The 27,419-nt window shown below is 42.0% G+C and overlaps 1 protein-coding gene and 1 non-coding gene across 2 annotated transcripts in view; both read right to left on the bottom strand.

Annotated features, from left to right (window-relative positions):
* LOC107037935 (synaptic vesicle glycoprotein 2B) overlaps window positions 1-27,419 on the bottom strand; it is a gene marked incomplete at its 3' end in the record, with an annotated part of 224,401 nt that overhangs the window by 85,517 nt on the left and 111,465 nt on the right.
* Window positions 3,467-3,538, bottom strand: Trnat-cgu. The gene has a single exon. It is a non-coding gene; the product is annotated as a tRNA-Thr (tRNA).

Here is a 27,419-nt window from a genome sequence, read left to right as displayed (position 1 = left end):
TACCAAAACAATAAAACTTCACACCTCATCTTCAATTTCCATACACGAATCTCCCATAAATGGTCCACAGATCGTTTTCATTGTTGAAAGACCCGATGATAATTCTTCTGCTTTGGCTGAAAAGTTCCTCGTTACCTACTGAACTGAAATCATTCCGGATAAGTTCACCACTTATCCGGATTATTTACCACTAATATTCACAAGCAGGTTATTAAGAATAATAATACTAATAAAAATATTAATTAAGTTAGGAATAATCATTTTAGTTTCTAGTTTTAACTTACCTCTTGTACCATATCGCCACATCAACTCCACGTGGTAAACCCCCAACCTCAATTTTCCAACTTCACACCATTTAAAATCTGACAGTTTGGTTCAGATTCCACAATATTCCGCTACGAAACCCCTGTGACTAATGAAGAACGAGAATTGGCAACTCATTTCGAGAATATATTGCAACGAACTATGGAGGAATATAATGGGGTGGAAATTATTGAAGAATCAACTCTTGATTTCCAAGAGCCATACAAAGACATCGAAATGACACCAATTAACGATACAGAATTCCAACCACATCATAAAGAATCATCTGATAGTTGTTCAGAGGATGACGAACTTGTAGATTATGACTATAAAAAAAGAGCAGTCGAATACTGGAGGAGTGCAAAAACAAAGAAAAATCTGTCTATAAAAAATGTTTCCAATAAATTCAAAAGAGTGTAATCGGTCCAGCAATTACGTCGTTGGGCACATCAAGTCAATAAAGGAGGAACTTATATGGAAAAGTTGCAACGAATATCAGAGTATACGTTGAAAAATATGAAAAATGCTATCGATGCGGGGCTAATTGTTCATGATGCCGACCTACGAAGATGGGCTCTGCAAGCTCAACGAGATATTGGATGTCAAGATATTCGTTTCAAGGCATCGGCATGGTGGCTACATTACTTCAAAAGAGCTCATCGCATCACATCTCGCAAGATTACTAAATTCGTCACACGTAAAACAATGGAAAATCAAAAAGATTTACAAAAAACAGCGGACGAATTCCGGCAACAGATCAAACCATATTTTGAGATTTATGGCTTGCAAAACATCTATAATTCTGATCAGAGTGGTTTCCAGTTGGAAACGCATTCGGGGCGAACTTTGGCGGAAGAGGGGTCTAAAGAAGTCTCATGCATTGTACAATCTGTAACATCAATGACACACAGTTATACCATACAACCCACCATATCAGCAGATGGAAAATTATTGTCGCCTCTCTTCATTGTTTACAAGGAACCTTCCGGAACGTTTGGTCCAAGGGTTCAGGAGAATCTATTCAGACCTTCTAACGTTTACATAACAGATTCAAAGTCAGGGAAATTGACGTCTGGTAAGACGATATTTCAAACTTAAGATGTAACATACTTATTTGTACTGATTGTAATGTTCATCCCATTGCAACTATTCCAGAGCACTTTAAAATTTGGCTGGAAGAAGTATTTTTTCCAAACGTGGGATCAAAAAGTCTACTGTTAATCGATTGATGGAGTGGACATTGCTCTCAAGTGATAGAACAGGCAACTCCTCGGAATAAAGAATTATTAACTATATTAATCCCCGAAGGAACTAGCGGAAAATCTCAACCTCTTGATGTGTACGGCTTCAGGATTTGGAAAAATTACGTCCGTCATTTTTCAGATACGGTTGTTCTCTTAAATCATGATATTAATTTGCATGCGCGGAATAATATGATCAAATTGCAATCTTTAGTCCATAATCAATTATCTTCACCGAGGTATGAACCTAGCGCCTTTAGCGGACGAGTCGCTGTCATTTGCGGACTGTCCGCTACGAGTGAAAACCCACCCTAAGATTCCGATTGAGTCGAACGCGGACGCTCAAATGGAGAATTCGAAAGGATCTATCCGAAGTATATTGTGGTGTTGGCTTGAAATATGGCCAGGGACAGAGGGCATAGCCCAGCGTGGCCAGGTGCATAACTGATGGTAGCGAGTGTAGGGGAATGCTCCTGCATTCCCCGCAATTGGGAAAAAGGAATTATTTCGGTCCTCGAAGTGACGACTTCGTAGTGACCGGCGTTATTCGGACCCGGCTAGTACAAAGTGAAGGCGCGTGGACCCGTGGGCCTGGAGTTGAGTAGTACTCCTGTCGGCCCGACCATGCACCGACACTTTTAGTAACTGGGAATGGTGGGTCGCGATAACGGGAGCGGTAACTGGTGGTTGAGAGTGTGGGTGATCGTAAAGTGGGTAACGTAGTTACCCGTCAGATCAACCTCTCGACGTCCCAGGCTCTGAGGAGCCCCGAGTGATTCGCAAATAACTCTGAGACTGTCCCGAGTAGAAATACTCGGGAGAAGAAAGCATGCTCAAGGAGTCGAGAGATCCTCCAGAACTGATCTGAATGAAATTCATTAGGATTATTATGCCACGAGGCTTGAAAAGGCTCGTGATGATGTGATAGGATACTCCTGGTGGACCTCGCCCCCTCTACCGTGTCACGCTGGGCAATTCAAGTGTCCAACCATAAAAGTCCTCTGAGTAGATGAGATTGCCTCAGAGGCCGGTTTTCATCGAACCTTTCTATTTACTTTAAAAAACGTAGTTTGAAATACAATATAGAAAAAAAAAATTCCAGTAGCGGGGAACTAGCCCCCGAAAGTCACATACAATCGTTTCGATAATTATAAATTTCTTAAATAAAGTTTATTTTGTAAACTAGTAATATAAAAAAAAATTAAAGACCGTTTTTCTTCAAAATTATTTTGATTGATGGAAATATTGATTCGTGGGATTCGAGGTGGTGGTCGATCGGCAACATATCGAATCAACTACGCGAAGCAACGGTTGCAAAATAGTAATTAGTTTATTGTCGGAATGAATATGTACAGATGAGTCGGTATGAATATATACACGATGAGGCGGAGATATTCATTGAGCATACGAGAGCCACATGGCTGAATATTCGGGAACGATTGCGATATATGAGGTGTGCGTGTGATCCTCATATGTGAGTGCGTATGAGAGGTGAATTTGTTCCTCACACGTTAGATGTAGCCAAGCAGGCCCGGCGAAAGGTGTGTGGTGTATGTGGCTGAAACCACACATAGTATTCTGATGTATGTGATCCGCCGCACATGAGAAAACGAGAAATTTTTGCTTCCGAATGGAAGGTTTGTAATCGTTCAAATTTGGGTTTCCAAATTTTTGTGTCAGGGTAACTAAATATGGTCTAAAATGTCCGAATATGCGATTTTTAGAGGGTGTTTGTATGTTTTTTTTTCCGAGGTCTTTGGAGTGAATGTACCTAACCGCACGATAGTGGACAGTCAGTAAGAGTGCCCGGCGCGTAACTGGGACACCCGGGTTCGAATCCCGGCTGGGCGAATCGGAATTTTTTCTCTCTCAATTCAAATAGATTCAAATAGAATTAAAATTTAGAGAGAAAAAATTCCGATTCGCCCAGCCGGGATTCGAACCCGGGTCTCCCAGTTACGCGCCGGGCACTCTTCCAACTAAGCTACCGGGAACCACGGAAATTCTCACGCCAAATTCAACTCAGCACGCCGCCTAACCACCTTTAGGCATTAAATAAATTCAAATAGAATTAAAATTTAAAGAGAAAAAAAAACCCGATCTGCCCAGCCGGGAATCGAACCTGGGTCTCCCAGTTACGCGCCGGGCACTCTTCCAACTAAGCTACCGGGAACCACGGAAATTCTCACTCCAAATTCAACTCAGCACGCCGCCTAACCACCTTTAGGCATTAAATAAATTCAAATAGAATTAAAATTTAGAGAGAACAAATCCCGATCCGCCCAGTCGGGAATCGAACCCGGGTGATTACTATCATACCCTGTGTGGGGCCCGCACCGACAAAATACCCCTGACCCCGGGATTTCCTCGCGACCCTTCTTTCCCTCGCGGATCCACCGTTAAGTATTACTTCGCGAGGGAGGTTTCAGCTGTTTGCTCTCCCACCGTGACTTCATTTAATGTACGTCCCCCTGCCCCACTGAGATGTTAAGTGTGGGTAGGAGGTTCCAATGAATTCCTCAGCTATTCTGCAGCTTTGCGCTTGCGTTCCTCAGCTCCTAAGACTTCGGTTCGTTCCTCAGCTCCTTCAAGACTTCGGCTGCAAAGTTACTCTGCGCGTCCCAGCTCGCCTGTGATGATAGCAAAACATCCATCAAGTTCTCAGGCAACACCTGCCTCTCAAGTGTAGACTCCCAGTCACTCCGGATCTCGCTAAAACGAGGGCATGTGAAGAACACGTACTCTGCATCCTCGTCTACTCCTATGCAGATCGGGCACTTGGGGGAATCCTCATGTTTGAATTTATGGAGATACGCCCGAAAGCACCCATGTCCCGATAGCATCTGCGTCAGATCGTAATTGACCTCCCCATGGTTTCGATTTAGCCCGACAACCACCTTTGGGATCAGGCGATGAGTCCACCTCCCTTTGGTAGAATTGTCCCATTTCATCTGCCATCGCCTTAATCTGTTTCGCCTCTCTTCTGTGATCAGTTCTTCGGGGCTCAGCGTTTCAGATCTCTTCCGCTGGTACAAGGATCTCTGGTCCTCAGCTAGTACCTCTATCGGTAACATCCCGGCGATGACGCACACTCTGTCTTCGGACACCGTACGATATGCGCTCGCGACTCGCAGAGCACTTAGTCGATATACTGGTGCCACCTTTCGCCGTGGTTCCTGCAGTTGCAGTGCATCAGCTCAAATGGAAATGCCGCAGGTGAGCACCGACGTTACCACCGATGACAGCAGGGCTCGTCTTCTTTGTTTAGGGCCTCCGATATTAGGCATAAGAAGCGATAAGATGGATCAGACTCCAGATGCCTTGGTTCCCACATGCTCGGTTTGCTGCTTGAAATTGAGTAGGGCATCGATCATCACTCCCAGGTATCGAATGAACGGCTGAGAAATAATTTCGCAGGACCCGACCTGCAGCGTCATTGTCTCGGTTTTCTTCCTGCTGGTGATCAGCACGGCTTCCGTCTTGTGCTCCGCCAGTTTCAGACCCATTGCGTCCATCCAATGGCGCATCGTCTCCAAGGTCGTGTCGAAGCTGAAGTTGACCTCCTCTAGGTATTTTCCCACAATGACTACAGCCACATCATCTGCGAATGCCACGAGTTTAGTTTCCCGTGGCAATCCCAGCTTCAGCAGCCCGTCATACATTATATTCCATAACAGAGGACCCAATACTGAACCTTGAGGTACCCCTCCGGTAACTCTGTCCTCCTTTGGACCAGAGTCCGCGTCGTACTTAAGGACTCCTCCAGCGAAATTGCTGCCAATCATTCTCAGTTAGTATCCCGGTACGTTGAACTTCACCAATGCCTCGATGATGCGATCCCATTTGGCCGAGTTGAAGGCATTCTTGATATCTAGTGTAACTACTAAGCAGTACTTCTTTGTGCAATTCAGCCATCTCTTCCCTGCAATCACGTTCCTGGCGGTGTTGACGACTAGGTAGATGGCGTCTAGGGTGGATCGGCCTTTTCGGAACCCATATTGGTTTTCGGCCAACAGGTGTTCGACTTCTACTTCTATCCTTCGGTGAACGATAGGCTCGAGGATCTTGCCAGCGGTGTCGAGCATGCAGATGGGTGCGGTATGATGAAGGGTCGTCGGGTGGATTATTCCCTTTCAGGGGTAGGACTAGCCTCTGCTGCTTCCACACGGCAGGGACAGTGCCCTCCTTCAGGCACTCGTTGTAAACGTCCAAAAACAACTCCGGCATCGCGTGGATCGCTGACATCAGCGCGATAATGGGGATTCCATCAAGACCAGGGACCTTGGTGTTTCCCACTCTATTGCAAGCTTCCATCAACTCTTCTTTGATGATTGGTCATCATCTCTTGTCCTTGTTCGCCGATGCGATCAAGTTCTGGTTGTTGCGGGAACAGCACCGTGACGATTTTCTTCATTCTTCATCAACAGGGCACGTTGGCGATGGCATTGATTAATTTTTGGGTCGCGTCATCACCGCCTTGTATGGTCGACCCCAAGGATCGCCCTCCACCTCGGCAAGGAGCTCCAAGATTGCTTTTTGCTGCCCTTGACAGCTTTGCTGAGCTTCCGGCGTGCCTTCTTATATCTCATCTGCAGCTCTTCGTAGTTCGGCTTTTTACGGCCACGCTGAGATAACCGCCTAGCAGTATTACACTCCTTTCGCAGGGTGGCGACGGTGTTATTCCACCAGTAAACCGGTGGATGCCGATTTGTGGTTCGCTTCCTGGTCATGGTAGCATCGCAGGCTTCCCTTACCCTTCTTATGATGTTGTGTACCTTCTCAGTGGCATTATTGCCACTGATCGGGCGGATGTCTAATGCTGCTGAAAAAGATCTAGCATGAAAAGTGTTCACTCTCCAGCCAATACAGTTGGTTCTCTTGGGTGATCAGGCAGTTCCCTGGTCAGTACATGTCTGCCAAAGTATCGCACGATGGTCGCTCGTAGTGTATACATCAGTTACTCGCCATGAGTAGTTCCCCTTCGTAAGAGTGCTGCTCACGAAGGTAATGTCCACAATTGAGCTTGTCTCTCCTCTCATGAATGTCGGTTCATCACCGCTATTCATTAGGACCACATCCAATGCTGCCATTACCGCTTCCAGTACCGCTTGCCCTCTGGCGTTCGTTTCCCTGCTGCCCAGGCGTTGCGCAGGCGTTGAAGTCCCCAGCGATTGCTACGGGAAAGTGCTGCTTTGCATCCTCAGTCTGTCTAGGAAGTCAGTGAATTCATCGATGGAGAGTCTCGGTGGGGCGTAGCAACTGTAGAAGTTGCTCGTTGCGTCCCAGGCTGTCTCTGATGACAGTATTGCTTCTACTACATTTTCGGGCGAGACTTTCTTTTCAAGTTCAGTCTCCCAAGTATCCCGGATGTCACTGAAGCGGGACCATGTGAAGAATACGTGCTCCGCGTTCTCGTCCACTTCTGCGCAGGTGGGACACTTCGGGGAATCTTCATGTTTGAATTTATGAAGATATTCCCGGAAGCACCCGTGTCCTGAAAGCATTTGAGAAAGATAATAGTTTATCTCTCCATGATCTCGACTTACCCAGATAGCCTCATGGGGGATCAGACGATGGGTCCATCTCCCCTTGGTTGAATCTGTCCACTTCTGCTGCCATCGGCTCAAGCTCTTCCGTCTCTCTTGGATTTTCAGTTCTTCGGGACTCAGCGCTTCGGAACTCTTCCGCTGGTATAGCGATCTTCGCTCCTCAGCTAATACCTCTATCGGTAAGTATGAATGTATGTATGTATGTATGTATGTATGTATGTAAATTATTCAAAATAAAAAAGAATGCGCCATGTGTATGCGCAAAACGTGGAAGAGTGTATACCAAAAATGTGAACAAAGGAGTTGTTCGCACAAAAACATGAAAATTTTCGAGAAAATGGCAAAAAACTTTGACTCCTGACATGCAAAAAAATATGCAAAAGCAACTGAAATATAATCAAGCAGTGGGCTAGAAGATTTCTCTAGAAAAAAGAACATGGAAAAACCCATGAGAAAAAGGAATTCTGTGTGCGCAGCTTGAAGTGGCAACAACGTCGAGGTTGAAAATCGTGGAGGGGTCTGCGCTGCATATACGAATAGAGTATCGATGATACGTTTCACTACGGGAAAGGACATAATAGTTTGATGAATCAGTGCTGCCAACTCGTACCTCGAATCGCACGACGGTGTTGCTTTTTCTCTCAAAATCAATTATTTTCCAATTCCCCAAAAGACAAGCTATGAATGAAAAGACGGAAGAGAATAGAGAAGTTCATATGGAACAATTTGATTACGAAAGTCTCCGAAATATATTAAAATTTCTTTGAGATTTCATTACTTACGGCGATTGGTTTTCTGCAAGAAAACAATAGATTGTCCTCCATCTCACCTCCTACATGCTCATCCAGCCATAAATACCTTGACTGTTGGCACTATTTTACACATGGCGCGCCCGCTTTTCTATCGACGGAACATCGTAACATTCTGTCCGTCTACCGGCAGTGTAACTCACATCTGGGCTAAGATTCACTATCGTCCTGCAAAGGATTATTTCCGAATTCCCATTCATATCGTCAATTCATCGACCTCTCTTTAATAAATTGAACTTGGAGTAGACCTACTTAAAATGGTCATGTAAGGGAGACCGGGGCAAAAGGGAAAGGTTAGATAAAACTGGTGAACGGTTAACTATTGGGGGGTTTCGACCCAGTGGTTATCTGGGCACTATCGAAGACTTGGCACAACCACCCTCAGCGTGATAGAAGAAGTGAAATGGAAAAAACACCGTAGTTGCACTCCACCCCGGTCTTCCCCATCAAATTGACAAATATGTGCACTCAATAGCTGTATCAACAAACTGTACAAATATTGAAGTATAGTTTTGATTTTGGATCCTACCGTTGGAATTAATTTGATTTTTATTTGTTGTTTGTTCTTGAACAATCATTACAGTTCTATGCTATATTCATTCCACTAAATGCATGCTTAAATTTTTCAAACCCATTTCTTTATTATACGATGGATGGGGTTAATTAGATTATGGTTTCACGAAAAACGTGAGGAGTGTAACGAGTGTAGTGAATTACATGAATTGTCCCAAGTGGATAGTTTCAGAGGTTCTTTACATTGTTACTACATTGTTAAATTTATTAAAAATCAGCGCGTGTTTCCGGGGTGGGGTAACTTTTAGAAAAATGTAATCTCAGACCCCTCCCCCTTACCCCTCTCAATTTTCATCCCTCCCGATATTTGCGGCTGTCTCCATCCCCCGAGAAAAAACCCAGTCTCATGTATTTTTCCCGAAATTCATTTTTTTTTTAATATAAAAAAATCAGTGCATGTTTCCGGAGGGGTAAATTTTATAATACTAGGCAAGACGCGCGCTTCGCGCGCGTTAGTTAGGCTGCATGGTTCTGATACTGTTCCCATAGTCATCTTTCCTATAGATATTCCGTGGTTATTTAAACAATGTTGTCCCTGAATAAAAAATCCTATAAGTCATCCTCCAAAAAATCCTGTATAGATCTTTCATCTATAGGAAATCTTAATTCCCGCAGACTTGGGAACGAAATCCTATAGAAAGTGTTTCAATTCTCCATAGAATTGTTCTATAGGCAAACCTATAGGAAATTCTATAGGAAGTCCTATAGGATAAGCCTATTGAATTTTTTCATACGTGTATCTCCACATATTCTAATAGAAACCAAGAAAATCTTGCTATTTAGGAGGAAAAACACGGAATTGTCAAAATGTGACATGCTAAAATCGCTACATTATCGCTTATAACAATTGATTTAAGTGATGGAGAAGATAATGCAGAGTATCAATTTGAAGATCTCGATGAGACCTTCAAATTGGTCAAGTCTAAGGCCTCGATAAATGGTAAAAACTGTCATTTTTAAGGTGTGACATAACGTGAAGAATGGAAATAATCTGCAATAACTCAATGAAAGTTGGAGTAAATGACATTTATCATACACCATTTTAAAGAATATAAAATGCCCTTCAAAATTATGTATGGATATTCCCATCCTGTCCACATAGAAGTACCAAAATCCCCAACGGAAGTGAATTTTTAAAGTAAACCATAAAAATTCAATTGTCGTATAAGCATACGACAATTGAAGAGTCGAGTGAAATTGTCGATGAGCATACGGTATATGCTGTAGATCCGGGTTCGATTCCCGGCTGGGTGAAGTGGAAATTTTTTCTCTCTAAATTCTAATTCTCTTAGAATTCTTTAATGCCTAAAGGAGGTTAGGCGGTGTTTGAGGTGAATTTGAGAGTGAATTTCTGTGGTTCCCGGTAGCTTAGTCGGTAAGAGTGCCCGGCGCGTATCTGGGAGACCCGGGTTCGATTCTAAGAGAATTAGAATTTAGAGAGGGTTCGATTTTTTCTGCATCGAGTTTTTATAAACTCTCAAAAGTCGATGACAAATGGAAATAATTGGATAAATCAAGGATCAATTCCCAGATAATTTGATATATTTTGAGGTAAGAATGAAATATCCTCACAGATTCCAACACAAACCAAGCAAATCTTGCTATTTAAGAGGAAAAACACGGAATTTTCAGAGTGACATGCTAAAATCGCTACATTATCGCTTATAACAATTGATTTAGGTGATGGGGCAGATAATATAGGATATCAATTTGAAGATCTCGATGAGACCTTCAAATTGACATATGATAAATCCCCGTTGGTCAAGTCTAACGCTTCGAAAAATAGTAAAAACTGTCATTTTTGAGGTGTGATATAACCGAAAAAATGGAAATAATCTGCAATAACGCAATGAAAATTGGAGTAAATGATACTTACCATACATCATTTTGAAGAACATAAAATGTGCTTCAAATTAGTGGATGAATATTCCCGTCTAGTCCCCTTAGAAGTACTGAAAACCCCAACCAAACTCAATGTTTAGGGTCAACCATAACAACTCAATTTTTTTGCCTAAAAACTCTCATAAGTGCATGAAAAATGAAGATAATTAAATTAGTAAATTAGAAGTCAATTCCTGGGTAATTCAATATATTTTCACATAAGTATGAAATATCTTCACAGATTCCAACTCAAATCGAGTGAATTTGGCCAATTCAAAGGAAAAACATGGAGATTTTTAAAACGTGACATACTAAAATCGTTACATTATCGCTTACAGCAATTAACCTAGGTGATGGGGTAGATAATATAGTATATGAATTTGAAAATCTCGATGAGACCTTTAAAGTGACATATGATAAATCCCCGTTGGTCAAGTCTAAGGCCTCGATAAATAGAAAAAACTGTTATTTTTGAGGTGTGACATAACGGAAAAAATGGAAACAATCTACAATAACTCGATGAAAATTGGAGCAAATTACATTTATCACACAGCATTTTGAAGGGCATAAAGTTCCCTTCAAAATGATGTATGAATATTCCCGTCTAGTCTACTTAGAAGTACCAAAAAATCGATCCAAAATTAATTTTTTAAGTAAACCATAAAAATTCATTTCTTGCCTAAAACTCTTATAAGTCAATGAAAGATGGTCGAATTTAGATGAATCAGGTGTCAAGTTGAAGGTTATTTAATAAACTTTCGAATGAGTATATCATGTGTATGCTATATCGAAGAGGTAGCCGAGAATTGACGCAAAAACCAATGGGTAACCCTCGGTTACGGACACGGATTTTTCTATGGGGGAAATGTAGTGTCAAACTCCTCCACCTCACACACTTCAATTTTAATCCCTGCCGATATATGCGTCTATTTTCCACAGATAAAAAAACCGAGCGGGTGAGTAAATTAATTTATTTATTGAATTAATTAATTTTTTAATTCGAAAATCAATGCATAAAAAGAGAATTGTTTTGAAAACAAATTTCAATCATTTTTTCAACATAATTTAAAATATATATATTGTCCATATAGATTCTGCAACCCCCCTCCCCCCCCATCAACAGGTGAAAATCTCAACCCTCCGTACACATACCCTTCCCCCCACTTTTCACAAAGTTTAAATTTTTTAGATTCGATTCTTTTATTTATCGAATTATTTGATCACCCTCTTGGCCCCTATTTGACCAGGAGCATTCTCCTCCTCTATATCTATTTGCCATAACATTTTTCACGGACGGCAATTGGGTCAATACAGAATGAAACCAATAAAAATATGCCAAAATGAACCATTTGGATAATCAATTATATGAGAACGTCCCTTTACCATTTTTGAAAAATATTTCTCCCGCCACTGTTGCCGACTTGACCGGCCTGGGCGAGAAGTCGACACTGCCGCCATCCGGCGGCGTTCCCCATACTGACTTATTTTCCCCTTCAATACGCAAACATTTATTTTCCTTAATTAATGGAAATTAATGTCATTAGAGGTACTAAAATTCATTAATAATTCATAGATTAACATCCATAATGGTTTCAGGTATCATTTAGCCTCTTTTACACCAAAACAAGACAGCCCCGATAAGCCACCTAACAGCCACCTAATTAGGTGGCTACTAGGTGGCTCCTTGCTCCTCAGGGGTGGTGCCAACTTCAGAACATTTTTTCAGAAAGAAAACACGCAGAGGTGGTAACATAATGACAAAATGTCTCACCCGTTTTATTTTTTAGAGAAAATGGGAAAAGTGGGCGTGGTCAAGCACGAATATTTTTTTTTTGCATGTAAAAACTTTTTTTAAGCAGGTTTTGCGCGTATTAATTAAATTCAGTGATAACAATCCTCCCACATGGATTTTTTCTCCGATCTGTTATGATGAAATAAAAAATAAATAAAAATAGCTCAAAAACTAAATGTATATAAGCCGTGAGCGTTGCGCATACACATGACGCAAGCAGCTACTGCGGCTTCTGATGTATGTATGTACGTGGGTGGACTTTTTTCCAATTTTTTTTCGCGATTTTCATTATAGCGGTTCAATTTTAAGGAATTTTATGAATGTTTCCACGGATATAGACTTTAATAAACTCCATTCATCGACACCAGTTAAAGTTGAATTATTCATCGCGTTTTTTAAATATTGGTATTTTCGCAAAAATAGATTTTTCCACGATCAGTCCACAAATTATTATCGAAATGGAATTAATCATAGCTTTAAAAAATTGTATTGATAGCCTCTTGATTCGATCAGAATATGATGGAAATCGGACAATTCATTGTTAAGCTACAGCATATTGTTTGTGAGATTTTTTTTTTCATGTTTTTCATGATAAACTGGAAAAATTAGCAGCCATATCAATGAAATTACGACTCAAAAAGTTTCTTCTGATGCTTTCTCGATGAAGTGAAAAGATGGTGAAAATGGCATTATTATTTATCGAGGCGCATAATAGCGTTATGAGCTTTTTACATAAGGAATTTCTATTAAACTCTCATATCCGTCTATTATTATGTTGGTTGGTCGGTCTTATCCGTATTTAGTCATGGTTTCGACTTAATCTCGGCTAAAGTCTGATTGAACCCAGATTAAACACCGACTAAACCTCGATTAAACTTTGATTAAATCTAGATTAAACTCCAATTACACCGCAAATAAATTTTGCATGGATCGCAATAAAATTTCGATTAAATCCGATTAGAACCGGGTAAAACGCCGGCTAAACATCGACTAAACTCTGACTAAATCATGTTCATCCGCGAGTTGAACTTCGGCCGAACCCTGACTATAGTATATTCAGTTGAAATCACACTTAAACCTGGATTAAACCCTGACTAAAGTCGGATTCGGGCTTATGAGGGTTTGAATACAGAATGAGACAAAGAAAGAAGCAAAAAATGAGTCAAAAATTTTGAGGATATTGTGATTAATAATAGTACTATAACAGGAAAAACGAAGAAAAGAAGTAGTAGGATAAAAAATTTTAAAACAGAGAATCCAATCAGAAGCATATTGCTAATTTTTTAGCAACAATAACTATACTCATTTATAAGGGATGCAATTATCCACTTATTGTTTTAACCATCAAATACTGAACCCATTATTAAAAATTATTCATATTCCCTCATCCCGAATATGATTTTTTTTTTAAAGTGTGGTTCGTGTGCAACTCTCCCTACTTAAAAATGCACCAAGCGTATGTCCACATTTGCCATAACTTGAGAGACTGAAGAAGTGTCTAACAATTATTCATGTTGATAAATACTTAATACTCTATTCGATGTTGAATATTATTAAATGAACACGGATCTTTGTTTTATAATTAGACGGATTATATTCTTCCCTCATTTGACTCATGACCGTTTAACTTTTTATCATTTCACCATCACCGTTTGCCTCCTCGCGATTTGACCACTATCTAATCCTTACAACCCCCTCCTCATCAACTCGTCCACCACACATGACAAATTCTCCTTCCGCCGGGCCTGCTTTCCCACCATTTTTCCAGAGCCCACAAAAACCACTACGCCTCCGTTCCTTGTCCACTCCGTTCCGCTTGTTAATTTATTATCCATTTTTACAGCCAATGTGCAAAAAATCTACCATAAACACCTTTTTTTAGAAAAAAACTGCATTAGCCGATTCATTTTTGTGAGCATGAAAAATTATCTCCTAATGAGCTCTAAATTATTCAATGCTGGAACTAGATTTTTTGTTAATTTTCGAAGTACTCTCCTGCTGAGAAAAATTGATAACATAAGATTTTTTTCTAAAAAAAGACATCGATAGCAAACATTTTATCAGCATAGAAAATGAGCTCTTAATAAGCTTAAAATTATTTATGATTGAAACACTTTTTTTTTCGTTTTCTAGCCCTTTTGCTGCTAACATACGCGAAAGCTCATATCAGCATGTATTTTAGTTTTCTGTCTGACCCTTATGATCATATTTTATGCTTTCACCTTTGAGCCCTTCCAGCAGCTCAATTCCCTATGAGCGTTCCAATCATAAAATTATTATGGCTATATCTAGCATTCGGCCCTCATGACCTTAGGGTCATCCTGACCGCGTCCACCATCCCAAACTACCGATTATCAACTATACTCCCTACACTTCTTACGAGAATTTTGATACGTACTTCCGGAAAAAAAACATTCGTTTTCACTGTTTATTTCTGTTGACTTGCGGGGGAGTTAGCTTGACGCCTCTTTTTTTTTTCAAAAAATGCGTTGGCAGGAAATTTTTCGACAGCAGAGAAGGAACGTTCTTAAAGAGCTTTAAATTATCAAAAGTTGAAAAAAAAATTTGTTCCATTTTTGGGCCATTTTTCTGCTAACTTGCGAAAAAGTTGGCACAAACAGGTTTGTTTCCAAAAATGGCATCAACAAGAAAATTGTTTCAGGCGTAGAAAATTAGCTTCTAATGAGCTTTACATAATCCCATATTCAAAACTTAATTTCGCTGATTTTCACTGCCAACTTAATATACGTATATCTTGAAGAATTAAAGGATAGAGTTATTGCTTGAATATTAATTTCCATTTCAGAGAAAAGCCTCCAAGGAAATTTCTGCTGCAGAGAATCCCTCCGGGTTTTATGCTGCACTCCATAATTCCACTCCAAGAGGGCTACTGAGAGTGAAAGCATTGTTGGAATATTTTTCCTATGGTCCGATATTTTCGACTCATTGAAAAATGTGACAGTCAATCAAAGGTCATATACAATTGTTGATTAATCAAGTTGCATAAAATCGATCATTGATTAAGAAAAGGATGATCATTGTTCTGGAAGTATTAGGACTGGCTGTTATTGCAGCAAACGCGGAAAATGTAGATAATGAAATAGTGAGCCATCATTGACTAGCTGTCACCACAAGATCGAATTATCATCATAACTCTATAATATTTCACCATTGATAGTTTTCATTACATGCTGGAGAAATCTATGGGATGGGAGTGCAGATAATTACTCCGCATGGTTTTTCATGTATGACCCTCGTTGCGGGGGTGACGGATGCTGTAAACGACTTCTGAAGGACAGTGTGATGAAGGAAGAAACTCTTCAGCACTAATCAACAGTCAAATGTGAAATCTTATAAGAAGACATTGCGACGAGGGGCTATTCACATCCGAATTGCGTGACACAGTGATTACAAAATGTAATCGATTACACGTGATTACGGCCCTGATTACACAAATCGATGATTACAGTGATTACCAATATCAAAAAGGATGATTACATGAATACGAAATGATGACATGATTTCAGTCATTACAGTCAGTGATTACAAAATATTTGTAATCATTGAAATCACAAAAACATCACCTTTAATCTTAATAACTTAGTAAGTTAGAAAATTATTTATTCATCAATTAATCAATTTGTTGAATTTTTCTACGACTTGAAAGATATAACTTCTCCGGCAACTATTTTCATTATTTTATTATTTTATCCCATGAAAAACAGTCCAGTTTCCGTGGAGATCATTTAACCCGTGCCGAGTGATACACTCACTGTCTGATTTGAATGTTTTTCTTCCTGTATTTTCCGTATAAGATACTCTACGAAAAGACTAGGATTGAGTGGGAATGGAGGGTCGAACGTGAGGCAGGAGTAAAGTGATGATGAGTAAAATGCGAAGTACGAGTTGATAGAACGCAAGGGTCAAATGGGGGAGACGAGTGGAATGATCATGAGGGTCCAACAAAAGAAACAGGTGGAGTGATCACAACTGTCAGACGGGAGAGACGAGTAGAGTGGAGTCATGCGGAGGTCATACCTTGTGAAGTGTCAAATATCGAAATGGTCTTACCCCGCGAGGGTCTGTTGCAACGCATGACCCTTGCAAGAAATGATCCTGGTTATGCTTGACCATAGAGAGGCATGACCGTTGTGAAACCTGACTCCACTCACCTCCTCCTTTGACTCTTGTCATCTATCTACTCATATCTCCCATTTGACCCTCGTTATCAAGCCACTCGTCTCTTCCGTTTGACTCTTGTGAATCGGTTTGACCCTCGACATCTACGTTTTATCCTCGTAATCACTCGTACCTCTCATTTGACCCTCTTTCAGTATTCCACTCGTCATACCCGTCTTACCCTTGCGATTACTCCACCCATACTTCTCATTTCACGCTCGTCATCATTCTACTCGTCACCCCCTTTGGACCCTTGTGATCATTTTGCTTGTCTCCCCCTCTTAACCCTTCATTCCGCTCATGCCACACGTTGGAACCTCGACATTACTCCAATCGTCACACCCCTTTGACCCTTGTGTTCATTCCACTTGTCAGCCCGCTCGACTCTTCTGATCACTGCACTCGTACCTCATGCATTGCAAATACACATACGACAAGGACCTTTATTTGAAATCCAACAAATAGACGATTTGCGGACTCAAATAAAACTGTCCCGGTAGGACTTCAACTATGAACAGCTGGGGTTCCAAGAAAAATTTATCGAGGAATTTCTCGTTTACAGACGGTAGAAATGTGAAATGCGAAAGATGAAACATGCATTCATACGACAGAAATCATTTCGAATGATTATATTGATTACGATTGACTACATTTTGATTATCAAAAATGATTACAAGAAGTGTAATCATATGATTTCAGGAATTACAATGATCCCATTGATTTCACTGTGACTATGCTCTGATTACACTTTGATTATGACAGCAAGTGACACCATGATTACAAATGTGACTAGCCCCTCGCATTGCGATGTAATATTTTCATCAACTTTCTAGATAGGGAACTTATTGTATGCACCCCGAAAATAGAAAATCGATTGGACATCATATCTCCACGTTTCGAGCTCTCCAGAATCATTGTCGACAATTTTCAACAAAATGTCCGTATGTATGTGTGAGTGTGTGCGTTTTTTTCAATGGTCTGTTGGGAGAATGCATTTACGCATCCCCACCTGAGGGAGGGAATAGGTGAGTCCCTCCGTCAAGTGGGGTATGTCAGACTCGGATCTACGATCAATACCGACTCAACTCCAGTCAGACCTATTTTCTCTTACCCCATATACCCCACGGGACTGCCGGCAGGCATTACTTCGCGGGGGGGCGGGACATTTCAGCTGTTGCTCTTCCTTCATAGCCATTTCTATTTCGTACCGGAGATTCGGGTAGCTTCCTCATTCATTCTGCGTTCTTCCGCTTGCGTTCCTCTTTTCTGAGCTCCTTTATGACTTCCGCCGCGAAGTTGCTCGTTTCGTCCCAGGCTGCCTTCGATGAGAGCATGGCTTCTACCAAGTTCTCAGGCCGAACCCCTCTTCCAAGTGCAGACTCCCAGTTATCACGAGTCATGCTGAAGCGGGGGCAAGCAAAAAATACGTGCTCGACCTCTTTATTCACTCCTGTGCAAGCCGGACACTCCGGGGAATCCTCATGTTTGAATTTATGAAGATAAGCCCGGAAGCACCCATGTCCTGGCAGCATCTGTGTCAAGTAGCAATTCACTTGTTCATGGCGACGGTTTAACCAGGCATCCACGTACGGGATAAGACGGTGAGTCCATCTCCCGCTCCCCGAGGCCTTCCACTGGAGCTGCCATTGGTGCAAGCTATTTCGTCTCTCTTCTGTCCTGAGGTCTGCTTCGTTCAGGGTATCCGATCCTCTCCGCTGGTACAGAGATCTTCGTTCCTCAGCTGACCCTTTAATGGGCAGCATCCCGGCGATAACACATACTGCATCCTCGAACACAGTGCGGTATGCTTTAGCAAATCTGAGGGCGCTCAGTCGGTAGGCTGGTGCCACCTTCCTCCGTGATTCCTGCGTCTGCAGTACGTCATCCCAGATGGCAATGCCATACGTAAGCATCGACGTAAGCACCGACTCATCTTCATCACCCGCGATCATCACCCTCAGGTATCGGATGTACGGCTGGGAGGTAATTTCAGAAAACCTGACCTGCAGCGTGATAGTCTCAATTTTCTTTCTGCTAGTGATCAGCACGGCTTCTGTCTTATGCTCCACTAGGTTCAGGCCTACTATGTCCATCCAGCAGCGGATCGTCTCGAAGGCCGTATCAAATGCGAAGTTGATCTCCTCCAGGTGTTTTCCTACGATAACTACAGCCATGTCATCCGCAAATGCCACAAGTTTCACACCTTATGGTAATTTCAGCTTGAGCAGCCCATCGTACATGACATTCCGCAGGAGAGGGCCCCGTATTGTGCCTTGAGGTACCCCTCCAGTGACTCTGTACTCATCCGGACCACACTCCGTGTCGTACTTGAGAATTCTTCCGGTAAAGTAGCTATCTATCATCCTTCGCAAGTATCCAGGTAGATGCAACTTCACAAGAGCCTTCCTTATGCAGCCCCACCTGGCTGAGTTGAAGGCATTCTTGATGTCCAGTGTCACTACTAGGCAGTACTTCTTTGTGCCACCGTACAATCATTTCCCTGAGATCGCCTCCTTACCGGTGTCGACGACAAGGCTGAGGGCATCGAGAGTAGATCGGCCTCTCCGAAAACCTTTCTGTTGCCGGCTAACAGTGACTCAACTGTTGCTTCTATCCTTCTATGAGTGATGCGTTCGAGAATTTTGCTAGTAGTATCGAACATGCAGAGGGGATGAGAAAATGAGAGTTCGTCCAGCGTTTTTTCCCCTTTTGGGAGTAATACTAGCCTCTGCTGCTTCCACTTGACAGGGAAGGTACCTTCGTTAAGACACTCGTTGTACACATCCAGGAACAGGGTAGGCATCTTCCGGATGGCCGCTTTCAGCGCAGTGTTGGGGATTCCATCTAGGCCAGGAGCCTTGGTGTTCCCCACTCGGCTGCAGGCCTCCATCAGTTCCTCTTCGGTGATTGGTGGAATGGTCTCCTCCTCTTCGTGTTCGGTGGTACGGTAGAGTTCCCGTTGTTGGGGGAACAGCACCGTAACGATTTTCTTCAAGAGTTCAGGGCAAGTCAGTGATGGCATTGGTTGCCCTTCAAGCCGCGTCGTCACCGTCTTGTATGGCTTGCACCACGGATCCCCTTCAACTTCTGCAAGGAGCTCATTCGAAGATTGCCTCTTGCTGGGCTTGATGACCTTGCTGAGCTTCTGGCGTACTTCCTTGTATTTCAGCCGTGTCTCTCCGAAATTTGGCTTCTTTCGGGCTCGCTGTGACGATCTCCTCATTTTATTACACTCCTTATGCAGAGTGACGGTGGTATCATTCCACCAATACATCGCCGGGGGCTGACTGTTGACCCGCTTCCTGGGCATGGTGGCGTCGCAGGCTTCCGTGATCATTTTCATGAGGTCGTCCGCCTTTTCCATAGCATTATTGCCATTGATCGGACCGTCGCCTAGTGTAATTAGGTATGAGCTAAAATCGAAGGTACTCACTTTCCAGCCAATTGTGTTTGTCTTTTTCGGCGCTGACTCGATTCTCTGGTTGGTAGATACCTTCCAGAGTATCGCGCGATGGTCGCTGGCGGTGTAGCTGTCGGTTACCATCTATGAGCAGTTTCCCCTTGCAAGGTTGCTCTTCACAAATGTAAGATCTACAATCGAGCTCGCCTCTCCTCTCATGAAGGTCGGCTCGTTGCCGTTATTCAGAAGGACAACGTTGAGCGATGACATGGCTTCGAGCATGGCTTGTCCCTTATTGTTTGTTTCCTTACTTCCCCAATCGACTGCCCAGGCGTTGAAGTCCCCGGCTATTGCCACGGGAAAGTGCTGCTTCGCATCCTTAGTCAGTCTGTTCAGGGAATCCGTAAATTCGTCAATCGAGAGACTAGGTGGGGCGTATCAACTGTAGAAGTAAATTTCACAAATCTTAACCTTCACGAAACCATTTTCATTACTACAAGGCACGGTCTGGAAAGGATAGCTCCCACAAGACCAGATGACTGCCTTTCTACTAGCGTCGGTAACCCAGGGTTGGGTGCCAATATGTCAGACTTCAACTCCCGCACAGTGGTTGAGGTTGAGTTGTATCACTTTCATCGTCGTTTATTGATCAGCTTCTGTAGTGCCTCCTTATACACCGGGCATCTGGTGCTACCAGCAATGTGGGCAAAGTTCTCCGTGTTACCTTTCTCTATGCACAGGGCGCATGGAGGCTCCTTCTTACAGTCTGTAGGGTTGTGGTCTGCGTCTGAGCATTTAGCGCAGTTTGGAACGGTCGATCTTACTCCTGCATTTAGTGGCGAGATGTGCGGAGTACCAGCATCTGAAGAACTTCATTGGTCTCTCCACTCTTCTTATGCGGCAATTTACTGCTGCGAGTGTTACAGAGGCAGTCTGGGTTGCTCCATCTGCCTTACACAAGGACTTGATGGTATCTGCACCTATCCTGTGTTCCTCTCCGGCTGCTTTTTTCATAGCTTCGAGCACGTCCTCCTTCGTCGTCATCTCGTCGAGGTCTTTGATCTCAAGATCTATTTGTGGTCCTTTACTGAGCACCTCGGCCTCATCCCTAGGAGGTCGACAACGGTTTTGTATAGCTGAGGAGCTCCATCAGTACATTTCTTGCTCATTACAATAATCATATCTCTGGCAGTTGTCCTACGGATCTTCTCGGCGCATGCATGGGCCTGATCTATGGGGACGTCTCATTTGACTCGAAGAATGGTCTCCGAGTACTTGTCCTTGTCCTTGGAATGGATAATCAGTGCATCAGGTCTGAGCGCTGGTTTTCGGGGTAGCTTCTGCCCATTTTCCTTTTTTTTTCATACGGAGCGGCTCCTGAGGCTGTTCTTCTAGGAGCCTCTCCCTTTTTCCCCGCTTCTTGTTCTTCACGTGTACCCAGTCCGGTGATTCGGCAGGTGGCTGCGCCGGTGGCACTATCTTGTCAGCTCGCTCCTGCTGCTTCAACTTCTTCAATTTTCAGACTGCAATCTCAGGTGAACCCTTCGAACGCTTCCTGCGTTTTGCCTTACGAACGTCTCGAACATTTTGGGTTTGCTGCGAGGCATCTCCCGAGTCCTCTATTTCCGAATCTTTCACTGTTGTTTCGGAGTCCGTCCGTAAGCGCTGTAGCGGTAGCGCTAGTAGCTGTTGAACCGGTCCAGCATCAGAAAACTGAGTCCGAGTGCGTGCTCTCTCCAGTCTCTCGAGCCCTTTGAAGGCACTGCCAACAGAAGCCAACTTGAATTTAATCTCCTTGTGGACATTCATCGTGGGTTGGACAAACTCATTCAAATCTGCGATGAGCTTATTCAACCGTGCCCATGCTAGAGAGCATTCTGTCTCCTTCTGAGTCTGTGACTCCACCCCAGTTGTCGTTTTTTAGGCCAAGTGGTCCACCTTTAGAGAGAGTAATGGTAGGCTCCCCTCACATACCGTGGAGCCAACATCAGCCACCGGGGTTTTCACCCGATCGGAACTGATGGCGGGATTTCCTTTCTCAGGGATACCCGCATGGGAAGTTTGTATTGTAATGGCACTCATCATTATTATTTTAAGCTGATGAAGGAAGCTCACCCTATTCTCTTTGCTTAGGCTGTTGGAGGGAGCGTACCCTGCGCGCCACTTTTAGAGTTGGGCTTCTGCACCAAGATGTTCTGAGAAGGACAGACCTCGGTTTGAACTGCTCGTTAGTTGGGATGTATCCTCCGAGCCCCTCCACCAACAACAAAGTCCTGCAGTTCCCAGGAGGGGTGTGTATGTGTGTGTGTGTGGGTATGTATGTATGCGACATTTTTCGTCAACGATTTCTCATGAACCAATGATGCGGTCGAGGTAATATATGACGCAATCGAAGCGTCTCTACCTAACTTAGACCTGATTAGATTTTAGAGGAAATCAATCCAGTGTTTCTCCAGTTTTTTCAGGAAAACGAGTTTTTTTTCAAGAAAATACATGAAACGGGAAGTTGTTGGTTCGACCCGTCAAGGGTCGTACCCATTGCGTTCTGCATCATCGTATGACGTGTAATGAATGAGTCGCACCTAAAATTTGAGCGCGCTCTAGCGCGCGACCAACAAAAGTTCTACTAGTTTATATATTGAATTCTTCAGCGGCGGTATCAGTTACGCAGGGGCCGTGACTTTGACGCTTCACGATTGAAGTGATGAAAATCCACAATGCTTATATTTACTAAGTTGATGAGTCGTGATTATTGATAACCTGCAGCAATTTATCCATTCTTTATCTAGACAAAACGCAGATTGGAAAAACTCAGGTGGTTATTCCAATGTATACCGGAAAGCCCAGATTGAGATTGACCCTTATCAATACACATACCTACGAAAAGTCCATGTCCAACTCATGTACGTTAGAGGCACTTCGAGGTACACGTCAAATCGAGGCTAGGTGACCCTCCCTACCGCCAGTTAAACGTTAAGTATACGTTGAATGCACGTTAGAGACACTTCAAGGCATACGTTAAGTACACGCTAAAGTGTGAACGTTAGGTACCCAAAGCGTCGATATACCCCTAACGAACATGTTACGTGTACTTTAATGAAACTTTAAGGTACACGTTAAGTGCACATTAAAGACACTTCAAGGTACACCTCAAATCCACGCTAAAATATGAACGTTAGGTACCCAAATCGTCCATATGCCTCTAACGCACACGTTACGTGCACGTTAATGAAACTTTGAGTTGTACATCAAGTGCAAGTTACAAACACTTCAAAGTCCACGTTAAGTGCACGCTAAAGTATGAACGTTAGGTTTCCAAATCGTCTATATACCCTCATTGCACATGTTACATCCACGTTAATGAAACTTTAAGGTACACGTTCAGTTCACGTTATAGACACTTCAAGGTACACGTCAAATCCACGCTAAAGTGTGAACGTTAAATACCCAAATCGTCGGTATGCCTCTAACATACACGTTACGTGCACGTTAGTGAGACTTCAAGGCACACTTTATGTGCACGCTAACGTGTGAATCTTAGATACGCACATCATCCATATGCCTCTAACGTACACGTTACGTGCACGTTAGTGACACTTTAAGGTACACGTTAAGTGCACGTTAGAGACACTTCAAGGTGCACGTCAAATCCACGCTAAAGTCTGAACGTTAGATACCCAAATTCGTCCATATGCCTCTAACGTACACGTTAAATGGACGTTAGAGGGACTCTAAGGTACACGTCAAATCTACACAACATAACTCATCACTTACCTTTGTATCAAGGTTGTGTACATGAATAGTCCTCGTCCTGCCCATCCACGTTAAGTGCACGTTAAAGTCACGTCTAAATTAAAGTCGTTGAATACAAAAGTCACGTCAAGTACACGATAAAATCACTTTAGAGTTAAAGTCCTTTAATGACATACAAAAGGCACATGGAAAATTCAATGAACTTTATTAAGTAACGTCTCTTCTAGAGAATTTTTTAGGGAATAAGTACCTCTAACATGGATTTAACGTGCCCTTGACGTGCCTTCAACGTATATATTTTTTCCACGTGCCTTTTACGTGTACGTAAGGAACCCGTTAAAGGAACGTTATTTTCACGTCATGTACAAATAGCCATACCGTTGAAAATTTGTCGACACACCCGAGAAATGTGAGATGTTGAATGTCGAAAGGAACATTTGTAACCAGCGGAATTCGATTTTTCGAACAAGATTCCCCCTCAAGATGATGAGATCCATTTGAAGCCAAGGCGTATTCCTCATCTGTTCGTGGAGGCCACTTCACTCGCAGGTATACTAATCGCTTCTTTTTTTTGGGTCATCAGAACAGGCACAACCCACGATTTTACATTTCAAACGTGGGACTTTGACGTTGGGTCCAAAACTATTCAGAATGAATGCCCGAGCAGGGGCATCGGCAATAAAGCACCTCAATGAAACCGTCAGACGTCTATTGCCATAAATAATTCCACCAGCGGCTTGAACCTCATCGACATCCTTCAGGAAGTTTTGGAAATAATCGTGAGCATCAGCTGGCTTTTTTTCCCTCTATAAATTTCAACCACTTCCGGTTTGCAAGCGGGAATATTCGCAATAATTATCTGGATTGGCCAAATCGTACTCTTTACTGACTTGTTCAAAGAAGCCCCATCGGTATTAAAGACGAATAATAAATGATTTGATATAATAGTGGGATTCACAGTAATGAGGATAGCCTACAATCCTTGTTCGAATCCTAAATGTTAATATTCGCCAGGATGAACGACTTTTAATTCCATGGATGATCGAAGAGTCCTGAGTAAAGTTCGGATTGCTTCAGATAGTGATTCGAAACAACAATGAGAGTAAAGAACACGAAGGATCGCATCTCCTTGCATATGATTGATGTTAGTTTTAAGATACACCTGAGCTAACTCATCTTTGGAATTCGTAGATGCATTCGTGTTCAGTTGAGGAGAAGGATTTATTTCTTCCGAGTCGTTCATAAGCATTTCACTATCGAGACAGAGAGACATACTGCAGATTGAGGTTGTGACACAATAATAATTAGCATCGGGTTCCTCAAGAGGACACATCTCGACTTCATTAACATCACCGAGTGAAGCGTTTGACAGAAAATTAGCAATGCAAGAGGGGAAGGGGTTTTCCCCTGAATTATTTTCCCCATTTCTTGGAGAAGCTATTATGTCTTTCAATATCTTCCCGATGTCGATCGCAAAGTTCACTCCAGGGTTTTCGCCGTCGTGTCATCTTACGCATATATCCCTTTTCAATTGATGGAGACATATATTTTTTCATCTTCAACTCGATACATGTAATCAGTCTGAAGAGGGATAAAAAAAATGAAAACACATTGCATATTATTGTGATAAATGACCAAATTTGAATTCCATGAGAATATTATGGCAAATTATCCAATAACGATAACTGGGATGGACGATCAATACTCAGTGGACCGTCGAGGGCACCAGACGACAGACCCACGGGTAATAACTTTAATAAATTAGAAGAAATGATTCCGATTTTTCAAGGTTCATCATGCTTCGACATGAAATCTTTCATTATTGGGTGAGCAATAGATACTGATAAAAATCCTGAGCACTGGAGAAAGATTACAACGTGCCGCACGTTGTAATCTTCCACTCGACTGCCTGGGCCGAGTTTAATCCATGACCGATGGATTAAATGAAAATAGAGCTCATTCGAGAGCAATGCATTATTTTTATGCCTGAATATAATTGTAGAATATTTAGTTGTGTCCGTTGTTAAACATCTACAGCAAATTAATAAATTCTCAGTGAATTTAAAAAAAACAAGGAGCCAAATCATAAAATTTCATAATTAACGAATCGGTTCAAACAAATAATGTTACAATAATGAGAGATTCGGTCAGGTTCAACCACAAAATAACTTCTAAAACTTCAAGAGGATTCTCGACGGAGGTCGAATCAAAATAAAGAGGGGAAAGATAAACAAACCGTTCCGTCAAAATCATTAATGGCCAAACGAATGAAAGTTTACGACAAAAATATCTATCCCAAAATACTATGAAAAGAATTCTGCACTTTTTAGGTAATTGTTACTGAATCTCTGCCTTTTTCATGGCCTTATTCGATTATTGTCAATTTTTTGGTTTTTCAGTCTGCGTAATAAAAGGGGATATGTATTTACCTTTATGTGTAGAAACGACTCAAAGAGACTTGGATAAATTTTGCCAGAAAGCTGGGCACAATGGGTATTTAACTCTTCTGCAAATTTTTTTCTATTTTTTCGTACTTTCAGAATTGTTCATGTAATTATTGGAGTTGTCAGGTAACGAAAACCGGCGAAACACTAGAGAAATGTGTGTATCGCTCTACAGCACTTTGCTTTCACTCACACACTGATATGCGGTTAATGTTTCAAGAATCAGAGATGACTTGCGCGATCATTCTCGGCGCACATCGCGGAAGTGGGAAATTTGAAAATTATATACATTCCCTAATAAAAATTCTTTAAAAACGTTAGGAGAATATATGGTTTCGTTGTTTATTCATTTTCAGTGAATTATTTTATTCTAATGACAATGGAAAATCTAGCGAAGAAAAAGGGACAAAAAAAATTTCAGCCAACTCGTTTTTTCGAAAACAGTCTTCCAAATTCTCATGAACCTACTCATATTCAATGACCCTGACCATACGATATCTTGAAATATATTTTTTCTTATTAACATAAAGGTTGAAAGCATGCTGAGTTACATGCGACTGTGAAAAAAAGAAAAAATAATTCTGTATGTGAAATTTAACAAAATTGTGAATTCCAGAATGTGTTCCACACTGGGTACAAATTTAACCCAGAGATTTACTTAGTTAACAAAGCTGGCTGCAATCAGCCCATTGTATTTTTTAATTTTTCTTAGTAAAATATATTCGAAGAATCCTTCCGAAAGTTTTCTATTATACTAACGAAATTACGCATTCGAACAAATGATTATTACTATCTTTGTTTTACAACAGTCCAATTTCATGTGAGCTGCATATTCACTAACAGTAGAGTTCTTATTATTATAATCACGTATGCAGAATTAGTAATGAGATTACATGATCAAAAAATCCATAATTACGTGCTCTGATCATTATCAGAGCAAGTAATTGCATTTTTTTCCATGAAACAATTATTGTCGACAAGTTACCTGTATTATGTCATGAAACAAGTTACATTCCAATTACAATGAAAATCGTCGCCAAATTGTTGTCATTCTTCGAGAGAATCATTCTTCGACAATTTGCCTTCTGTAACGAACATGTGGGGATGTTCGTTAGGAACACGAAGAACGATCTGTAAACAGCGAGACTCCTACAACGTTGAATTAAAATCCGTGAGTAAGAATCCAAGAGCGAGAGAGTGAGAGCCCCTTATCCACTTCCGAGTGGCTTATTTTCGGTTAAAGTTATCGGTTCCGTTTATTAGTAAGGACTAGTAATTACGCGTTTTTGAGGGCCCAGAAAAATTATCGTGAAGAAGGGCCAACATTATAGAGTCATCCGGTTCTTTTTATGGGGTTCACCCTATTGTTAATCTTGCGGGTAATCGAATAGGTCCGGCTGAAATGCCGGCGCTCCAATTTCGTTGGATTTTCAGGGGTTAATTGGTTACGTTTATGTTTTGGGTGGAAGGTCGTTCGGAGCGAGTGCAACCATCG

Source organism: Diachasma alloeum, unplaced genomic scaffold (assembly GCF_001412515.2).
Source record: "Diachasma alloeum isolate Michigan unplaced genomic scaffold, Dall2.0 Dall_scaffold_00272, whole genome shotgun sequence".
NCBI classification, from domain to species: Eukaryota; Metazoa; Arthropoda; class Insecta; order Hymenoptera; family Braconidae; genus Diachasma; species Diachasma alloeum.
The sequence above is the reverse complement of the archived record's forward strand: the minus strand, read 5'-3'. Positions and strand labels throughout refer to the sequence as shown.